Source organism: Leptidea sinapis, chromosome 33 (genome assembly GCF_905404315.1).
Source record: "Leptidea sinapis chromosome 33, ilLepSina1.1, whole genome shotgun sequence".
Lineage (NCBI taxonomy): Eukaryota > Metazoa > Arthropoda > Insecta > Lepidoptera > Pieridae > Leptidea > Leptidea sinapis.
In genome coordinates this window covers 6,444,092-6,467,368 of record NC_066297.1, presented here as the reverse complement: position 1 = coordinate 6,467,368, position 23,277 = coordinate 6,444,092, and positions in this window count along the sequence as shown.

Here is a 23,277-nt window from a genome sequence, read left to right as displayed (position 1 = left end):
GCGGCGGCCATCTTGGATTTGTAAAATGATCACCAAATCGTTCTCTGCACCCTCGAGAATCTCGGACACGATATCCATATTGCTGAAATCATAATTTTGTGCGGCGGCCATCTTGGATTTGAAAAATGATCACAAAATCGTTCTCTGCACCCTCGAGAACCTAGGATACGATTCCCATAATCTAGTTATCATACTTTTGAGCGGCGGCCATCTTGGATTTGAAAAATGATCACAAAATTGTTCTCTGCACCCTCGAGAACCTCGGATACGATACCCATAACGTAGTTATCATAATTTTGAGCGGCGGCCATATTGGATTTAAAAAAGACCACAAAATCGTTCTGTGCACTCTCGAGAACCTCGGATACGATACCCATAATGTAGTCATCATACTTTTGAGCGGCGGCCATCTTGGATTTGAAAAATGATCACAAAATCGCTCTCTGCACACTCGAGAACCTCGGATACGATAACCATAATGTAGTTATGGTAATTTTGAGCGGCGGCCATTTTGGAATTCAAAAATGATCACAAAATCGTTCTCTGCACCCTCGAGAACCTTGTATACGATACCCATAATCTTGTAATCATACTATTGAGCGGTGGCCATCTCGGATTTAAGAATGATCCCAAAATTGTTTTCTGCACCCTCAAGAACCTCGGGCACGATATCAATATTGCTGAAAACATCATTTTGTGCGGCGGCCATCTTGTATTTGTAAATTGATCACCAAATCGTTCTCTGCACCCTCGAGAATCTCGGACACGATATCCATATTGCTGAAAACATAATTTTGTGCGGCGGCCATCTTGGATTAGATAAATGATCACAAAATCTTTCTCAGCACCCTCAAGAACCTTGGATACGATACCCATAATGTAGTTATCATACTTTTAAGCGGCGGCCATCTTGGATTTGAAAAATGATCACAAAATCGTTTTCTGCACTCTCGAGAACCTCGGTCACGATATCCATATTGCGAAAATCATAATTTTGTGCGGCAGCCATCTTGGATTTGAAAAATGATTACAAAATCGTTCTCAGCACCCTCGAGAACCTCGAATACGATACCCATAATGTAGTTATCATACTTTTGTGCGGCGGCCATCTTGGATTTGAAAAATGATCACAAAATCGTTCTCTGCACCCTGGAGAATCTCGGACACGATATCCATATTGCTAAAATCATAATTTTGTGCGGCGGCCATCTTGGATTTGAAAAATGATCACCAAATCGTTCTCTGCACCCTCAAGAACCTCGGGTACGATATCCATATTGCTGAAATCATAATTTTGTGCGGCGGCCATCTTGGATTTGAAAAATGATAACAAAATCGTTCTCTGCACCCCCGAGAACCTAGTATACGATAACCATAATCTTGTTATCATACTTTTGAGCGGTGGCCATCTCGGATTTAAAAATGATCCCAAAATTGTTTTCTGCACCCTCGAGAACCTCGGACACGATATCCATATTGCTGAAAACATAATTATGTGCGGCGGCCATCTTAGATTTAAAAAATGATTACAAAATCGTTCTGTGCGCTCTCAAGAACCTCGGATACGATACCCATAATGTAATTATCATACTTTTGAGCGGCGGCCATCTTGGATTTGAAAAATGATCACAAAATTGTTTTCTGCACCCTCGAGAACCTCGGACACGATATCCATATTGCTGAAAACATAATTTTGTGCGGCGGCCATCTTGGATTTAAAAAATGATCACAAAATCGTTCTGTGCGCTCTCAAGAACCTCGGATACGATACCCATAATGTAGTTATCATACTTTTGAGCGGCGGCCATCTTGGATTTGAAAAATGCTCACAAAATCGCCCTCTGCACCCTCGAGGACCTCGTATACGATACCCATAATGTAGTTATCATAATTTTGAGCGGCAGCCATCTTGGATTTTAAAAATGATCACAAAATCGTTCGGTGCACTCTCGGGAACCTAGTATACGATACCCATAATCTTGTTATCATACTTTTGAGCGGTGGCCATCTCGGATTTAAAAATGATCCCAAAATTGATTTCTGCACCCTCGAGAACCTCGGACACGATATCCATATTGCTGAAAACATAATTTTGTGCGGCGGCCATCTTGGATTCGATAAATGATCACAAAATCGTTCTGTGCTCTCTCGAGAACCTAGTATACGATACCCATAATCTTGTTATCATACTGTTGAGCGGTGGCCATCTCGGATTTAAAAATGATCCCAAAATTGATTTCTGCACCCTCGAGAACCTCGGACACGATATCCATATTGCTGAAAACATAATTTTGTGCGGCGGCCATCTTGGATTCGATAAATGATCACAAAATCGCTCTCAGCACCCTCGATAACCTTGGATACGATACCCATAATGTAGTTATCATACTTTTAACGGCGGCCATCTTGGATTTGAAAAATGATCACAAAATCGTTCTCTTTACTCTCGAGAACCTCGGACACGATATCCATATTGTTGAAAACATAATTGTTTGCGGCAGCCCTCTTGGATTTCCAAAATGATCACAGAATTGTTCTCTGCACCCTGGAGAATCTCGGACACGATATCCATATTGCTAAAATCATAATTTTGTGCGGCGGCCATCTTGGATTTGAAAAATGATCACCAAATCGTTCTCTGCACCCTCAAGAACCTCGGGTACGATATCCATATTGCTGAAATCATAATTTTGTGCGGCGGCCATCTTGGATTTGAAAAATGATAACAAAATCGTTCTCTGCACCCTCGAGAACCTAGTATAAGATAACCATAATCTTGTTATCATACTTTTGAGCGGTGGCCATCTCGGATTTAAAAATGATCCCAAAATTGTTTTCTGCACCCTCGAGAACCTCGGACACGATATCCATATTGCTGAAAACATAATTTTGTGCGGCGGCCATCTTGGATTTAAAAATGATCACAAAATCGTTCTGTGCTCTCTCAAGAACCTCGGATACGATACCCATAATGTAGTTATCATAATTTTGAGCGGCAGCCATCTTGGATTTGAAAAATCATATCAAAATCGTTCTCTGCACCCTCGAGAACCCAGTATACGATACCCATAATCATGTTATCATACTTTTGAGCGGTGGCCATCTCGGATTTAAAAATGATCCCAAAATTGTTTTCTGCACCCTCGAGAACCTCGGACACGATATCCATATTGCTGAAAACATAATTTTGTGCGGCGGCCATCTTGGATTTAAAAAATGATCACAAAATCGTTCTGTGCTCTCTCAAGAACCTCGGATACGATACCCATAATGTAGTTATTATAATTTTGAGTGGCAGCCATCTTGGATTTGAAAAATCATATCAAAATCGTTCTCTGCACCCTCGAGAACCCAGTATACGATACCCATAATCATGTTATCATACTTTTGAGCGGTGGCCATCTCGGATTTAAAAATGATGCCAAAATTGTTTTCTGCACCCTCGAGAACCTCGGACACGATATCCATATTGCTGAAAACATAATTTTGTGCGGCGGCCATTTTGGATTTAAAAAATGATCACAAAATCGTTCTGTGCGCTCTCATGAACCTCGGATACGATACCCATAATGTAGTTATCATACTTTTGAGCGGCGGCCATCTTGGATTTGAAAAATGATCACAAAATCGCTCTCTGCACCCTCGAGGACCTCGTATACGATACCCATAATGTAGTTATCATACTTTTGAGCGGCGGCCATCTTGGATTTAAAAAATGATCACAAAATCGTTCTGTGCACTCTCGAGAATTTAGTATACGATACCCATAATCTTGTTATCATACTTTTGAGCGGTGGCCATCTCGGATTTAAAAATGATCCCAAAATTGATTTCTGCACCCTCGAGAACCTCGGACACGATATCCATATTGCTGAAAACATAATTTTGTGCGGCGGCCATCTTGGATTCGATAAATGATCACAAAATCGCTCTCAGCACCCTCGATAACCTTGGATACGATACCCATAATGTAGTTATCATACTTTTAACGGCGGCCATCTTGGATTTGAAAAATGATCACAAAATCGTTCTCTTTACTCTCGAGAACCTCGGACACGATATCCATATTGTTGAAAACATAATTGTTTGCGGCAGCCCTCTTGGATTTCCAAAATGATCACAGAATTGTTCTCTGCACCCTGGAGAATCTCGGACACGATATCCATATTGCTAAAATCATAATTTTGTGCGGCGGCCATCTTGGATTTGAAAAATGATCACCAAATCGTTCTCTGCACCCTCAAGAACCTCGGGTACGATATCCATATTGCTGAAATCATAATTTTGTGCGGCGGCCATCTTGGATTTGAAAAATGATAACAAAATCGTTCTCTGCACCCTCGAGAACCTAGTATAAGATAACCATAATCTTGTTATCATACTTTTGAGCGGTGGCCATCTCGGATTTAAAAATGATCCCAAAATTGTTTTCTGCACCCTCGAGAACCTCGGACACGATATCCATATTGCTGAAAACATAATTTTGTGCGGCGGCCATCTTGGATTTAAAAATGATCACAAAATCGTTCTGTGCTCTCTCAAGAACCTCGGATACGATACCCATAATGTAGTTATCATAATTTTGAGCGGCAGCCATCTTGGATTTGAAAAATCATATCAAAATCGTTCTCTGCACCCTCGAGAACCCAGTATACGATACCCATAATCATGTTATCATACTTTTGAGCGGTGGCCATCTCGGATTTAAAAATGATCCCAAAATTGTTTTCTGCACCCTCGAGAACCTCGGACACGATATCCATATTGCTGAAAACATAATTTTGTGCGGCGGCCATCTTGGATTTAAAAAATGATCACAAAATCGTTCTGTGCTCTCTCAAGAACCTCGGATACGATACCCATAATGTAGTTATTATAATTTTGAGTGGCAGCCATCTTGGATTTAAAAAATCATATCAAAATCGTTCTCTGCACCCTCGAGAACCCAGTATACGATACCCATAATCATGTTATCATACTTTTGAGCGGTGGCCATCTCGGATTTAAAAATGATGCCAAAATTGTTTTCTGCACCCTCGAGAACCTCGGACACGATATCCATATTGCTGAAAACATAATTTTGTGCGGCGGCCATTTTGGATTTAAAAAATGATCACAAAATCGTTCTGTGCGCTCTCATGAACCTCGGATACGATACCCATAATGTAGTTATCATACTTTTGAGCGGCGGCCATCTTGGATTTGAAAAATGATCACAAAATCGCTCTCTGCACCCTCGAGGACCTCGTATACGATACCCATAATGTAGTTATCATACTTTTGAGCGGCGGCCATCTTGGATTTAAAAAATGATCACAAAATCGTTCTGTGCACTCTCGAGAATTTAGTATACGATACCCATAATCTTGTTATCATACTTTTGAGCGGTGGCCATCTCGGATTTAAAAATGATCCCAAAATTGATTTCTGCACCCTCGAGAACCTTGGACACGATATCCATATTGCTGAAAACATAATTTTGTGCGGCGGCCATCTTGGATTCGATAAATGATCACAAAATCGTTCTCAGCACCCTCGAGAACCTTGGATACGATACCCATAATGTAGTTATCATACTTTTAAGCGGCGGCCATCTTGGATTTGAAAAATGATCACAAAATCGTTCTCTGCACTCTCGAGAACCTCGGACACGATATCCATATTGTTGAAAACATAATTGTTTGCGGCAGCCCTCTTCGATTTCCAAAATCATCACAGAATTGTTCTCTGCACCCTGGAGAATCTCGGACACGATATCCATATTGCTAAAATCATAATTTTGTGCGGCGGCCATCTTGGATTTGAAAAATGATCACCAAATCGTTCTGTGCGCTCTCAAGAACCTCGGATACGATACCCATAATGTAGTTATCATACTTTTGAGCGGCGGCCATCTTGGATTTGAAAAATGCTCACAAAATCGCTCTCTGCACCCTCGAGGACCTCGTATACGATACCCATAATGTAGTTATCATAATTTTGAGCGGCAGCCATCTTGGATTTGAAAAATGATCACAAAATCGTTCTCTGCACTCTCGAGAACCTCGGACACGATATCCATATTGTTGAAAACATAATTGTATGCGGCAGCCCTCTTCGATTTCCAAAATGATCACAGAATTGTTCTCTGCATCCTGGAGAATCTCGGACACGATATCCATATTGCTAAAATCATAATTTGGTGCGGCGGCCATCTTGGATTTGAAAAATGATAACAAAATCGTTCTCTGCACCCTCGAGAACCTAGTATACGATACCCATAATCTTGTTATCATACTTTTGAGCGGTGGCCATCTCGGATTTAAAAATGATCCCAAAATTGATTTCTGCACCCTCGAGAACCTCGGACACGATATCCATATTGCTGAAAACATAATTTTGTGCGGCGGCCATCTTGGATTCGATAAATGATCACAAAATCGTTCTCAGCACCCTCGAGAACCTTGGATACGATACCCATAATGTAGTTATCATACTTTTAGGCGGCGGCCATCTTGGATTTGAAAAATGATCACAAAATCGTTCTCTGAACTCTCGAGAACCTCGGACACGATATCCATATTGTTGAAAACATAATTGTTGGCGGCAGCCCTCTTCGATTTCCAAAATGATCACAGAATTGTTCTCTGCACCCTGGAGAATCTCGGACACGATATCCATATTGCTAAAATCATAATTTTGTGCGGCGGCCATCTTGGATTCGATAAATGATCACAAAATCGTTCTCAGCACCCTCGAGAACCTTGGATACGATACCCATAATGTAGTTATCATACTTTTAAGCGGCGGCCATCTTGGATTTGAAAAATGATCACAAAATCGTTCTCTGCACTCTCGAGAACCTCGGACACGATATCCATATTGTTGAAAACATAATTGTTTGCGGCAGCCCTCTTGGATTTCCAAAATGATCACAGAATTGTTCTCTGCACCCTGAAGAATCTCGGACACGATATCCATATTGCTAAAATCATAATTTTGTGCGGCGGCCATCTTGGATTTGAAAAATGATCACCAAATCGTTCTCTGCACCCTCAAGAACCTCGGGTACGATACCCATATTGCTGAAATCATAATTTTGTGCGGCGGCCATCTTGGATTTGAAAAATGATAACAAAATCGTTCTCTGCACCCTCGAGAACCTAGTATACGATAATCATAATCTTGTTATCATACTTTTGAGCGGTGGCCATCTCGGATTTAAAAATGATCCCAAAATTGATTTCTGCACCCTCGAGAACCTCGGACACGATATCCATATTGCTGAAAACATAATTTTGTGCGGCGGCCATCTTGGATTCGATAAATGATCACAAAATCGCTCTCAGCACCCTCGATAACCTTGGATACGATACCCATAATGTAGTTATCATACTTTTAACGGCGGCCATCTTGGATTTGAAAAATGATCACAAAATCGTTCTCTTTACTCTCGAGAACCTCGGACACGATATCCATATTGTTGAAAACATAATTGTTTGCGGCAGCCCTCTTGGATTTCCAAAATGATCACAGAATTGTTCTCTGCACCCTGGAGAATCTCGGACACGATATCCATATTGCTAAAATCATAATTTTGTGCGGCGGCCATCTTGGATTTGAAAAATGATCACCAAATCGTTCTCTGCACCCTCAAGAACCTCGGGTACGATATCCATATTGCTGAAATCATAATTTTGTGCGGCGGCCATCTTGGATTTGAAAAATGATAACAAAATCGTTCTCTGCACCCTCGAGAACCTAGTATAAGATAACCATAATCTTGTTATCATACTTTTGAGCGGTGGCCATCTCGGATTTAAAAATGATCCCAAAATTGTTTTCTGCACCCTCGAGAACCTCGGACACGATATCCATATTGCTGAAAACATAATTTTGTGCGGCGGCCATCTTGGATTTAAAAATGATCACAAAATCGTTCTGTGCTCTCTCAAGAACCTCGGATACGATACCCATAATGTAGTTATCATAATTTTGAGCGGCAGCCATCTTGGATTTGAAAAATCATATCAAAATCGTTCTCTGCACCCTCGAGAACCCAGTATACGATACCCATAATCATGTTATCATACTTTTGAGCGGTGGCCATCTCGGATTTAAAAATGATCCCAAAATTGTTTTCTGCACCCTCGAGAACCTCGGACACGATATCCATATTGCTGAAAACATAATTTTGTGCGGCGGCCATCTTGGATTTAAAAAATGATCACAAAATCGTTCTGTGCTCTCTCAAGAACCTCGGATACGATACCCATAATGTAGTTATTATAATTTTGAGTGGCAGCCATCTTGGATTTGAAAAATCATATCAAAATCGTTCTCTGCACCCTCGAGAACCCAGTATACGATACCCATAATCATGTTATCATACTTTTGAGCGGTGGCCATCTCGGATTTAAAAATGATGCCAAAATTGTTTTCTGCACCCTCGAGAACCTCGGACACGATATCCATATTGCTGAAAACATAATTTTGTGCGGCGGCCATTTTGGATTTAAAAAATGATCACAAAATCGTTCTGTGCGCTCTCATGAACCTCGGATACGATACCCATAATGTAGTTATCATACTTTTGAGCGGCGGCCATCTTGGATTTGAAAAATGATCACAAAATCGCTCTCTGCACCCTCGAGGACCTCGTATACGATACCCATAATGTAGTTATCATACTTTTGAGCGGCGGCCATCTTGGATTTAAAAAATGATCACAAAATCGTTCTGTGCACTCTCGAGAATTTAGTATACGATACCCATAATCTTGTTATCATACTTTTGAGCGGTGGCCATCTCGGATTTAAAAATGATCCCAAAATTGATTTCTGCACCCTCGAGAACCTCGGACACGATATCCATATTGCTGAAAACATAATTTTGTGCGGCGGCCATCTTGGATTCGATAAATGATCACAAAATCGCTCTCAGCACCCTCGATAACCTTGGATACGATACCCATAATGTAGTTATCATACTTTTAACGGCGGCCATCTTGGATTTGAAAAATGATCACAAAATCGTTCTCTTTACTCTCGAGAACCTCGGACACGATATCCATATTGCTGAAAACATAATTGTTTGCGGCAGCCCTCTTGGATTTCCAAAATGATCACAGAATTGTTCTCTGCACCCTGGAGAATCTCGGACACGATATCCATATTGCTAAAATCATAATTTTGTGCGGCGGCCATCTTGGATTTGAAAAATGATCACCAAATCGTTCTCTGCACCCTCAAGAACCTCGGGTACGATATCCATATTGCTGAAATCATAATTTTGTGCGGCGGCCATCTTGGATTTGAAAAATGATAACAAAATCGTTCTCTGCACCCTCGAGAACCTAGTATAAGATAACCATAATCTTGTTATCATACTTTTGAGCGGTGGCCATCTCGGATTTAAAAATGATCCCAAAATTGTTTTCTGCACCCTCGAGAACCTCGGACACGATATCCATATTGCTGAAAACATAATTTTGTGCGGCGGCCATCTTGGATTTAAAAATGATCACAAAATCGTTCTGTGCTCTCTCAAGAACCTCGGATACGATACCCATAATGTAGTTATCATAATTTTGAGCGGCAGCCATCTTGGATTTGAAAAATCATATCAAAATCGTTCTCTGCACCCTCGAGAACCCAGTATACGATACCCATAATCATGTTATCATACTTTTGAGCGGTGGCCATCTCGGATTTAAAAATGATCCCAAAATTGTTTTCTGCACCCTCGAGAACCTCGGACACGATATCCATATTGCTGAAAACATAATTTTGTGCGGCGGCCATCTTGGATTTAAAAAATGATCACAAAATCGTTCTGTGCTCTCTCAAGAACCTCGGATACGATACCCATAATGTAGTTATTATAATTTTGAGTGGCAGCCATCTTGGATTTAAAAAATCATATCAAAATCGTTCTCTGCACCCTCGAGAACCCAGTATACGATACCCATAATCATGTTATCATACTTTTGAGCGGTGGCCATCTCGGATTTAAAAATGATGCCAAAATTGTTTTCTGCACCCTCGAGAACCTCGGAATCGATATCCATATTGCTGAAAACATAATTTTGTGCGGCGGCCATTTTGGATTTAAAAAATGATCACAAAATCGTTCTGTGCGCTCTCATGAACCTCGGATACGATACCCATAATGTAGTTATCATACTTTTGAGCGGCGGCCATCTTGGATTTGAAAAATGATCACAAAATCGCTCTCTGCACCCTCGAGGACCTCGTATACGATACCCATAATGTAGTTATCATACTTTTGAGCGGCGGCCATCTTGGATTTAAAAAATGATCACAAAATCGTTCTGTGCACTCTCGAGAATTTAGTATACGATACCCATAATCTTGTTATCATACTTTTGAGCGGTGGCCATCTCGGATTTAAAAATGATCCCAAAATTGATTTCTGCACCCTCGAGAACCTTGGACACGATATCCATATTGCTGAAAACATAATTTTGTGCGGCGGCCATCTTGGATTCGATAAATGATCACAAAATCGTTCTCAGCACCCTCGAGAACCTTGGATACGATACCCATAATGTAGTTATCATACTTTTAAGCGGCGGCCATCTTGGATTTGAAAAATGATCACAAAATCGTTCTCTGCACTCTCGAGAACCTCGGACACGATATCCATATTGTTGAAAACATAATTGTTTGCGGCAGCCCTCTTCGATTTCCAAAATCATCACAGAATTGTTCTCTGCACCCTGGAGAATCTCGGACACGATATCCATATTGCTAAAATCATAATTTTGTGCGGCGGCCATCTTGGATTTGAAAAATGATCACCAAATCGTTCTGTGCGCTCTCAAGAACCTCGGATACGATACCCATAATGTAGTTATCATACTTTTGAGCGGCGGCCATCTTGGATTTGAAAAATGCTCACAAAATCGCTCTCTGCACCCTCGAGGACCTCGTATACGATACCCATAATGTAGTTATCATAATTTTGAGCGGCGGCCATCTTGGATTTGAAAAATGATCACAAAATCGTTCTCTGCACTCTCGAGAACCTCGGACACGATATCCATATTGTTGAAAACATAATTGTATGCGGCAGCCCTCTTCGATTTCCAAAATGATCACAGAATTGTTCTCTGCATCCTGGAGAATCTCGGACACGATATCCATATTGCTAAAATCATAATTTGGTGCGGCGGCCATCTTGGATTTGAAAAATGATAACAAAATCGTTCTCTGCACCCTCGAGAACCTAGTATACGATACCCATAATCTTGTTATCATACTTTTGAGCGGTGGCCATCTCGGATTTAAAAATGATCCCAAAATTGATTTCTGCACCCTCGAGAACCTCGGACACGATATCCATATTGCTGAAAACATAATTTTGTGCGGCGGCCATCTTGGATTCGATAAATGATCACAAAATCGTTCTCAGCACCCTCGAGAACCTTGGATACGATACCCATAATGTAGTTATCATACTTTTAGGCGGCGGCCATCTTGGATTTGAAAAATGATCACAAAATCGTTCTCTGAACTCTCGAGAACCTCGGACACGATATCCATATTGTTGAAAACATAATTGTTGGCGGCAGCCCTCTTCGATTTCCAAAATGATCACAGAATTGTTCTCTGCACCCTGGAGAATCTCGGACACGATATCCATATTGCTAAAATCATAATTTTGTGCGGCGGCCATCTTGGATTCGATAAATGATCACAAAATCGTTCTCAGCACCCTCGAGAACCTTGGATACGATACCCATAATGTAGTTATCATACTTTTAAGCGGCGGCCATCTTGGATTTGAAAAATGATCACAAAATCGTTCTCTGCACTCTCGAGAACCTCGGACACGATATCCATATTGTTGAAAACATAATTGTTTGCGGCAGCCCTCTTGGATTTCCAAAATGATCACAGAATTGTTCTCTGCACCCTGAAGAATCTCGGACACGATATCCATATTGCTAAAATCATAATTTTGTGCGGCGGCCATCTTGGATTTGAAAAATGATCACCAAATCGTTCTCTGCACCCTCAAGAACCTCGGGTACGATACCCATATTGCTGAAATCATAATTTTGTGCGGCGGCCATCTTGGATTTGAAAAATGATAACAAAATCGTTCTCTGCACCCTCGAGAACCTAGTATACGATAATCATAATCTTGTTATCATACTTTTGAGCGGTGGCCATCTCGGATTTAAAAATTATCCCAAAATTGTTTTCTGCACCCTCGAGAACCTCGGACACGATATCCATATTGCTGAAAACATAATTTTGTGCGGCGGCCATCTTGGATTTAAAAAATGATCACAAAATCGTTTTCAGCACCCTCGAGAACCTCGGATACGATACCCATAATGTAGTTATCATACTTTTGAGCGGCGGCCATCTTGGATTTGAAAACTGATCACAAAATCGTTCTGTGCTCTCTCAAGAACCTCGGATACGATACCCATAATGTAGTTATCATAATTTTGAGCGGCAGCCATCTTGGATTTGAAAAATCATATCAAAATCGTTCTCTGCACCCTCGAGAACCCAGTATACGATACCCATAATCATGTTATCATACTTTTGAGCGGTGGCCATCTCGGATTTAAAAATGATCCCAAAATTGTTTTCTGCACCCTCGAGAACCTCGGACACGATATCCATATTGCTGAAAACATAATTTTGTGCGGCGGCCATCTTGGATTTAAAAAAATGATCACAAAATCGTTCTGTGCTCTCTCAAGAACCTCGGATACGATACCCATAATGTAGTTATCATAATTTTGAGCGGCAGCCATCTTGGATTTGAAAAATGATCACAAAATCGTTCTCTGCACTCTCGAGAACCTCGGACACGATATCCATATTGTTGAAAACATAATTGTTTTCGGCAGCCCTCTTCGATTTCCAAAATGATCACAGAATTGTTCTCTGCACCCTGGAGAATCTCGGACACGATATCCATATTGCTAAAATCATAATTTTGTGCGGCGGCCATCTTGGATTTGAAAAATGATCACCAAATCGTTCTCTGCACCCTCAAGAACCTCGGGTACGATATCCATATTGCTGAAATCATAATTTGGTGCGGCGGCCATCTTGGATTTGAAAAATGATAACAAAATCGTTCTCTGCACCCTCGAGAACCTAGTATACGATACCCATAATCTTGTTATCATACTTTTGAGCGGTGGCCATCTCGGATTTAAAAATGATCCCAAAATTGATTTCTGCACACTCGAGAACCTCGGACACGATATCCATATTGCTGAAAACATAATTTTGTGCGGCGGCCATCTTGGATTCGATAAATGATCACAAAATCGTTCTCAGCACCCTCGAGAACCTTGGATACGATACCCATAATGTAGTTAACATACTTTTAGGCGGCGGCCATCTTGGATTTGAAAAATGATCACAAAATCGTTCTCTGCACTCTCGAGAACCTCGGACACGATATCCATATTGTTGAAAACATAATTGTTTGCGGCAGCCCTCTTCGATTTCCAAAATGATCACAAAATCGTTCTCTGCACTCTCGAGAACCTCGGACACGATATCCATATTGTTGAAAACATAATTGTTTGCGGCAGCCCTCTTCGATTTCCAAAATGATCACAGAATTGTTCTCTGCACCCTGGAGAATCTCGGACACGATATCCATATTGCTAAAATCATAATTTTGTGCGGCGGCCATCTTGGATTTGAAAAATGATCACCAAATCGTTCTCTGCACCCTCAAGAACCTCGGGTACGATATCCATATTGCTGAAATCATAATTTGGTGCGGCGGCCATCTTGGATTTGAAAAATGATAACAAAATCGTTCTCTGCACCCTCGAGAACCTAGTATACGATACCCATAATCTTGTTATCATACTTTTGAGCGTTGGCCATCTCGGATTTAAAAATGATCCCAAAATTGATTTCTGCACCCTCGAGAACCTCGGACACGATATCCATATTGCTGAAAACATAATTTTGTGCGGCGGCCATCTTGGATTCGATAAATAATCACAAAATCGTTCTCAGCACCCTCGAGAACCTCGGACACGATATCCATATTGTTGAAAACATAATTGTTTGCGGCAGCCCTCTTCGATTTCCAAAATGATCACAAAATCGTTCTCTGCACTCTCGAGAACCTCGGACACGTTATCCATATTGTTGAAAACATAATTGTTTGCGGCAGCCCTCTTCGATTTCCAAAATAATCACAAAATTGTTCTCTGCACCCTGGAGAATCTCGGACACGATATCCATATTGCTAAAATCATAATTTTGTGCGGCGGCCATCTTGGATTTGAAAAATGATCACCAAATCGTTCTCTGCACCCTCAAGAACCTCGGGTACGATATCCATATTGCTGAAATCATAATTTTGTGCGGCGGCCATCTTGGATTTGAAAAATGATAACAAAATCGTTCTCTGCACCCTCGAGAACCTAGTATACGATAACCATAATCTTGTTATCATACTTTTGAGCGGTGGCCATCTCGGATTTAAAAATTATCCCAAAATTGTTTTCTGCACTCTCGAGAACCTCGGACACGATATCCATATTGCTGAAAACATAATTTTGTGCGGCGGCCATCTTGGATTTAAAAAATGATCACAAAATCGTTCTGTGCTCTCTCAAGAACCTCGGATACGATACCCATAATGTAGTTATCATAATTTTGAGCGGCAGCCATCTTGGATTTGAAAAATCATATCAAAATCGTTCTCTGCACCCTCGAGAACCCAGTATACGATACCCATAACCATGTTATCATACTTTTGAGCGGTGGCCATCTCGGATTTAAAAATGATCCCAAAATTGTTTTCTGCACCCTCGAGAACCTCGGACACGATATCCATATTGCTGAAAACATAATTTTGTGCGGCGGCCATCTTGGATTTAAAAAATGATCACAAAATCGTTCTGTGCTCTCTCAAGAACCTCGGATACGATACCCATAATGTAGTTATCATAATTTTGAGCGGCAGCCATCTTGGATTTGAAAAATCATATCAAAATCGTTCTCTGCACCCTCGAGAACCCAGTATACGATACCCATAATCATGTTATCACACTTTTGAGCGGTGGCCATCTCGGATTTAAAAATGATGCCAAAATTGTTTTCTGCACCCTCGAGAACCTCGGACACGATATCCATATTGCTGAATACATAATTTTGTGCGGCGGCCATCTCGGATTTAAAAATGATCCCAAAATTGTTTTCTGCACCCTCGAGAACCTCGGACACGATATCCATATTGCTGAAAACATAATTTTTTGCGGCGGCCATCTTGGATGAGATAAATGATCACAAAATCGTTCTCAGCACCCTCGAGAACCTTGGATACGATACCCATAATGTAGTTATCATACTTTTAAGCGGCGGCCATCTTGGATTTGAAAAATGATCACAGAATTGTTCTCTGCACCCTGGAGAATCTCGGACACGATATCCATATTGCTGAAATCATAATTTGGTGCGGCGGCCATCTTGGATTTGAAAAATGATAACAAAATCGTTCTCTGCACCCTCGAGAACCTAGTATACGATAACCATAAACTTGTTATCATACTTTTGAGCGGAGGCCATCTCGGATTTAAAAATGATCCCAAAATTGTTTTCTGCATCCTCGAGAACCTCGGACACGATATCCATATTGCTGAAAACATAATTTTGTGCGGCGGCCATCTTGGATTTAAAAAATGATCACAAAATCGTTCTGTGCTCTCTCAAGAACCTCGGATACGATACCCATAATGTAGTTATCATAATTTTGAGCGGCAGCCATCTTGGATTTGAAAAATCATATCAAAATCGTTCTCTGCACCCTCGAGAACCCAGTATACGATACCCATAATGTAGTTATCATAATTTTGAGCGGCGGCCATCTTGGATTTGAAAAATGATCACAAAATCGCTCTCTGCACCCTCGAGAACCTCGTATACGATACCCATAATGTAGTTATCATACTTTTGAGCGGCGGCCATCTTGGATTTGAAAACTGATCACAAAATCGTTCTCTGCACCCTCGAAAACCTAGGATACGATACCCATTTTTTTGTGATCATAATCTTGCACGGCGGCCATCTTGGATTTGAAAAATGATCACAAAATCGTTCTCAGCACCCTCGAGAACCTCGGATTCGATACCCATAATGTAGTTATCATACTTTTAAGCGGCGGCCATCTTAGATTTGAAAAATGATAACAAAATCGTTCTCTGCACTCTCGAGAACCTCGGATACGATACCCATAATTTAGTTATCATACTTTTGAGCGGCGGCCATCTTGGATTTCAAAACTGATCACAAAATCGTTCTCTGCACCCTCGAGAACCTAGGATACGATACCCATTTTTTTGTGATCATAATCTTGCACGGCGGCCCTCTTGGATTTGAAAAATGATCACAAAATCGTTCTCAGCACCCTCGAGAACCTCGGATACGATGCCCATAATGTAGTTATCATACTTTTGAGGTGCGGCCATCTTGGATTTGAAAAATGATCACCAAATCGTTCTCTGCACCCTCAAGAACCTCGGGTACGATATCCATATTGCTGAAATCATAATTTGGTGCGGCGGCCATCTTGGATTTGAAAAATGATAACAAAATCGTTCTCTGCACCCTCGAGAACCTAGTATACGATACCCATAATCTTGTTATCATACTTTTGAGCGTTGGCCATCTCGGATTTAAAAATGATCCCAAAATTGATTTCTGCACCCTCGAGAACCTCGGACACGATATCCATATTGCTGAAAACATAATTTTGTGCGGCGGCCATCTTGGATTCGATAAATAATCACAAAATCGTTCTCAGCACCCTCGAGAACCTTGGATACGATACCCATAATGTAGTTATCATACTTTTAAGCGGCGGCCATCTTGGATTTGAAAAATGATCACAAAATCGTTCTCTGCACTCTCGAGAACCTCGGACACGATATCCATATTGTTGAAAACATAATTGTTTGCGGCAGCCCTCTTGGATTTCCAAAATGATCACAGAATTGTTCTCTGCACCCTGAAGAATCTCGGACACGATATCCATATTGCTAAAATCATAATTTTGTGCGCCGGCCATCTTGGATTTGAAAAATGATCACCAAATCGTTCTCTGCACCCTCAAGAACCTCGGGTACGATATCCATATTGCTGAAATCATAATTTTGTGCGGCGGCCATCTTGGATTTGAAAAATGATAACAAAATCGTTCTCTGCACCCTCGAGAACCTAGTATACGATAACCATAATCTTGTTATCATACTTTTGAGCGGTGGCCATCTCGGATTTAAAAATTATCCCAAAATTGTTTTCTGCACTCTCGAGAACCTCGGACACGATATCCATATTGCTGAAAACATAATTTTGTGCGGCGGCCATCTTGGATTTAAAAAATGATCACAAAATCGTTCTGTGCTCTCTCAAGAACCTCGGATACGATACCCATAATGTAGTTATCATAATTTTGAGCGGCAGCCATCTTGGATTTGAAAAATCATATCAAAATCGTTCTCTGCACCCTCGAGAACCCAGTATACGATACCCATAACCATGTTATCATACTTTTGAGCGGTGGCCATCTCGGATTTAAAAATGATCCCAAAATTGTTTTCTGCACCCTCGAGAACCTCGGACACGATATCCATATTGCTGAAAACATAATTTTGTGCGGCGGCCATCTTGGATTTAAAAAATGATCACAAAATCGTTCTGTGCTCTCTCAAGAACCTCGGATACGATACCCATAATGTAGTTATCATAATTTTGAGCGGCAGCCATCTTGGATTTGAAAAATCATATCAAAATCGTTCTCTGCACCCTCGAGAACCCAGTATACGATACCCATAATCATGTTATCACACTTTTGAGCGGTGGCCATCTCGGATTTAAAAATGATGCCAAAATTGTTTTCTGCACCCTCGAGAACCTCGGACACGATATCCATATTGCTGAAAACATAATTTTGTGCGGCGGCCATCTCGGATTTAAAAATGATCCCAAAATTGTTTTCTGCACCCTCGAGAACCTCGGACACGATATCCATATTGCTGAAAACATAATTTTTTGCGGCGGCCATCTTGGATGAGATAAATGATCACAAAATCGTTCTCAGCACCCTCGAGAACCTTGGATAGGATACCCATAATGAAGTTATCATACTTTTGAGCGGCGACCATGTTGGATTTGAAAACTGATCACAAAATCGTTCTCTGCACTCTCGAGAACCTCGGACACGATATCCATATTGCTGAAAACATAATTTTGTGCGGCGGCCATCTCGGATTTAAAAATGATCCCAAAATTGTTTTCTGCACCCTCGAGAACCTCGGACACGATATCCATATTGCTGAAAACATAATTTTGTGCGGCGGCCATCTTGGATTTAAAAAATGATAACAAAATCGCTCTCTGCACCCTCGAGAACCTCGTATACGAAACCCATAATGTAGTTATCATACTTTTGAGCGGTGGCCATCTTGGATTTGAAAACTGATCATAAAATCGTTCTCTGCACCCTCGAGAACCTAGGATACGATACCCATAATGTAGTTATCATACTTTTGAGCGGCGGCCATCTTGGATTTGAAAAATGATCACAAAATCGCTCTCTGCACCCTCGAGAACCTCGTTTACGATACCCGTAATCTAGTTATCATACTTTTGAGCGGCGGCCATCTCGGATTTAAAAATGATCCCAAAATTGTTTTCTGCACCCTCGAGAACCTCGGACACGATATCCATATTGCTGAAAACATAATTTTGAGCGGCGGCCATCTCGGATTTAAAAATGATCCCAAAATTGTTTTCTGCACTCTCGAGAACCTCGGACACGATATCCATATTGCTGAAAACATAATTTTGTGCGGCGGCCATCTCGGATTTAAAAATGATCACAGAATTGTTCTCTTTACCCTGGAGAATCTCGGACACGATATCCATATTGCTAAATCATAATTTTGTGCGGCGGCCATCTTGGATTTGAAAAATGATCACCAAATCGTTCTCTGCACCCTCAAGAACCTCGGGTACGATATCTATATTGCTGAAATCATAATTTGGTGCGGCGGCCATCTTGGATTTGAAAAATGATAACAAAATCGTTCTCTGCACCCTCGAGAACCTAGTATACGATACCCATAATCTTGTTATCATACTTTTGAGCGGTGGCCATCTCGGATTTAAAAATGATCCCAAAATTGATTTCTGCACCCTCGAGAACCTCGGACACGATATCCATATTGCTGAAAACATAATTTTGTGCGGCGGCCATCTTGGATTTAAAAAATGATCACAAAATCGTTCTGTGCTCTCTCAAGAACCTCGGATACGATACCCATAATGTAGTTATCATAATTTTGAGCGGCAGCCATCTTGGATTTGAAAAATCATATCAAAATCGTTCTCTGCACCCTCGAGAACCCAGTATACGATACCCATAATCATGTTATCATACTTTTGAGCGGTGGCCATCTCGGATTTAAAAATGATCCCAAAATTGTTTTCTGCACCCTCGAGAACCTCGGACACGATATCCATATTGCTGAAAACATAATTTTGTGCGGCGGCCATCTCGGATTTAAAAATGATCTCAAAATTGTTTTCTGCACCCTCGAGAACCTCGGACACGATATCCATATTGCTGAAACCATAATTTTTTGCGGCGGCCATCTTGGATGAGATAAATGATTACAAAATCGTTCTCAGCACCCTCGAGAACCTTGGATACGATACCCATAATGTAGTTATCATACTTTTAAGCGGCGGCCATCTTGGATTTGAAAAATGATCACAGAATTGTTCTCTGCACCCTGGAGAATCTCGGACACGATATCCATATTGCTGAAATCATAATTTGGTGCGGCGGCCATCTTGGATTTGAAAAATGATAACAAAATCGTTCTCTGCACCCTCGAGAACCTAGTATACGATAACCATAAACCATCTCGGATTTAAAAATGATCCCAAAATTGATTTCTGCACCCTTGAGAACCTCGGACACGATATCCATATTGCTGAAAACATAATTTTGTGCGGCGGCCATCTTGGATTTAAAAAATGATCACAAAATCGTTCTGTGCTCTCTCAAGAACCTCGGATACGATACCCATAATGTAGTTATCATAATTTTGAGCGGCAGCCATCTTGGATTTGAAAAATCATATCAAAATCGTTCTCTGCACCCTCGAGAACCCAGTATACGATACCCATAATCATGTTATCATACTTTTGAGCGGTGGCCATCTCGGATTTAAAAATGATGCCAAAATTGTTTTCTGCACCCTCGAGAACCTCGGACACGATATCCATATTGCTGAAAACATAATTTTGTGCGGCGGCCATCTCGGATTTAAAAATGATCCCAAAATTGTTTTCTGCACCCTCGAGAACCTCGGACACGATATCCATATTGCTGAAAACATAATTTTTTGCGGCGGCCATCTTGGATGAGATAAATGATCACAAAATCGTTCTCAGCACCCTGGAGAACCTTGGATACGATACCCATAATGTAGTTATCATACTTTTAAGCGGCGGCCATCTTGGATTTGGAAAAATGATCACAGAATTGTTCTCTGCACCCTGGAGAATCTCGGACACGATATCCATATTGCTGAAATCATAATTTGGTGCGGCGGCCATCTTGGATTTGAAAATGATCCCAAAATTGATTTCTGCACCCTCGAGAACCTCGGACACGATATCCATATTGCTGAAAACATAATTTTGTGCGGCGGCCATCTTGGATTTAAAAAATGATCACAAAATCGTTCTGTGCTCTCTCAAGAACCTCGGATACGATACCCATAATGTAGTTATCATAATTTTGAGCGGCAGCCATCTTGGATTTGAAAAATCATATCAAAATCGTTCTCTGCACCCTCGAGAACCCAGTATACGATACCCATAATCATGTTATCATACTTTTGAGCGGTGGCCATCTCGGATTTAAAAATGATGCCAAAATTGTTTTCTGCACCCTCGAGAACCTCGGACACGATATCCATATTGCTGAAAACATAATTTTGTGCGGCGGCCATCTCGGATTTAAAAATGATCCCAAAATTGATTTCTGCACCCTCGAGAACCTCGGACACGATATCCATATTGCTGAAAACATAATTTTGTGCGGCGGCCATCTTGGATTCGATAAATGATCACAAAATCGTTCTCAGCACCCTCGAGAACCTTGGATACGATACCCATAATGTAGTTATCATACTTTTAGGCGGCGGCCATCTTGGATTTGAAAAATGATCACAAAATCGTTCTCTGAACTCTCGAGAACCTCGGACACGATATCCATATTGTTGAAAACATAATTGTTGGCGGCAGCCCTCTTCGATTTCCAAAATGATCACAGAATTGTTCTCTGCACCCTGGAGAATCTCGGACACGATATCCATATTGCTAAAATCATAATTTTGTGCGGCGGCCATCTTGGATTCGATAAATGATCACAAAATCGTTCTTAGCACCCTCGAGAACCTTGGATACGATACCCATAATGTAGTTATCATACTTTTAAGCGGCGGCCATCTTGGATTTGAAAAATGATCACAAAATCGTTCTCTGCACTCTCGAGAACCTCGGACACGATATCCATATTGTTGAAAACATAATTGTTTGCGGCAGCCCTCTTGGATTTCCAAAATGATCACAGAATTGTTCTCTGCACCCTGGAGAATCTCGGACACGATATCCATATTGCTAAAATCATAATTTTGTGCGGCGGCCATCTTGGATTTGAAAAATGATCACCAAATCGTTCTCTGCACCCTCAAGAACCTCGGGTACGATATCCATATTGCTGAAATCATAATTTTGTGCGGCGGCCATCTTGGATTTGAAAAATGATAACAAAATCGTTCTCTGCACCCTCGAGAACCTAGTATACGATAATCATAATCTTGTTATCATACTTTTGAGCGGTGGCCATCTCGGATTTAAAAATTATCCCAAAATTGTTTTCTGCACCCTCGAGAACCTCGGACACGATATCCATATTGCTGAAAACATAATTTTGTGCGGCGGCCATCTTGGATTTAAAAAATGATCACAAAATCGTTCTGTGCTCTCTCAAGAACCTCGGATACGATACCCATAATGTAGTTATCATAATTTTGAGCGGCAGCCATCTTGGATTTGAAAAATCATATCAAAATCGTTCTCTGCACCCTCGAGAACCCAGTATACGATACCCATAATCATGTTATCATACTTTTGAGCGGTGGCCATCTCGGATTTAAAAATGATCCCAAAATTGTTTTCTGCACCCTCGAGAACCTCGGACACGATATCCATATTGCTGAAAACATAATTTTGTGCGGCGGCCATCTTGGATTTAAAAAAATGATCACAAAATCGTTCTGTGCTCTCTCAAGAACCTCGGATACGATACCCATAATGTAGTTATCATAATTTTGAGCGGCAGCCATCTTGGATTTGAAAAATGATCACAAAATCGTTCTCTGCACTCTCGGGAACCTCGGACACGATATCCATATTGTTGAAAACATAATTGTTTTCGGCAGCCCTCTTCGATTTCCAAAATGATCACAGAATTGTTCTCTGCACCCTGGAGAATCTCGGACACGATATCCATATTGCTAAAATCATAATTTTGTGCGGCGGCCATCTTGGATTTGAAAAATGATCACCAAATCGTTCTCTGCACCCTCAAGAACCTCGGGTACGATATCCATATTGCTGAAATCATAATTTGGTGCGGCGGCCATCTTGGATTTGAAAAATGATAACAAAATCGTTCTCTGCACCCTCGAGAACCTAGTATACGATACCCATAATCTTGTTATCATACTTTTGAGCGGTGGCCATCTCGGATTTAAAAATGATCCCAAAATTGATTTCTGCACCCTCGAGAACCTCGGACACGATATCCATATTGCTGAAAACATAATTTTGTGCGGCGGCCATCTTGGATTCGATAAATGATCACAAAATCGTTCTCAGCACCCTCGAGAACCTTGGATACGATACCCATAATGTAGTTAACATACTTTTAGGCGGCGGCCATCTTGGATTTGAAAAATGATCACAAAATCGTTCTCTGCACTCTCGAGAACCTCGGACACGATATCCATATTGTTGAAAACATAATTGTTTGCGGCAGCCCTCTTCGATTTCCAAAATGATCACAAAATCGTTCTCTGCACTCTCGAGAACCTCGGACACGATATCCATATTGTTGAAAACATAATTGTTTGCGGCAGCCCTCTTCGATTTCCAAAATGATCACAGAATTGTTCTCTGCACCCTGGAGAATCTC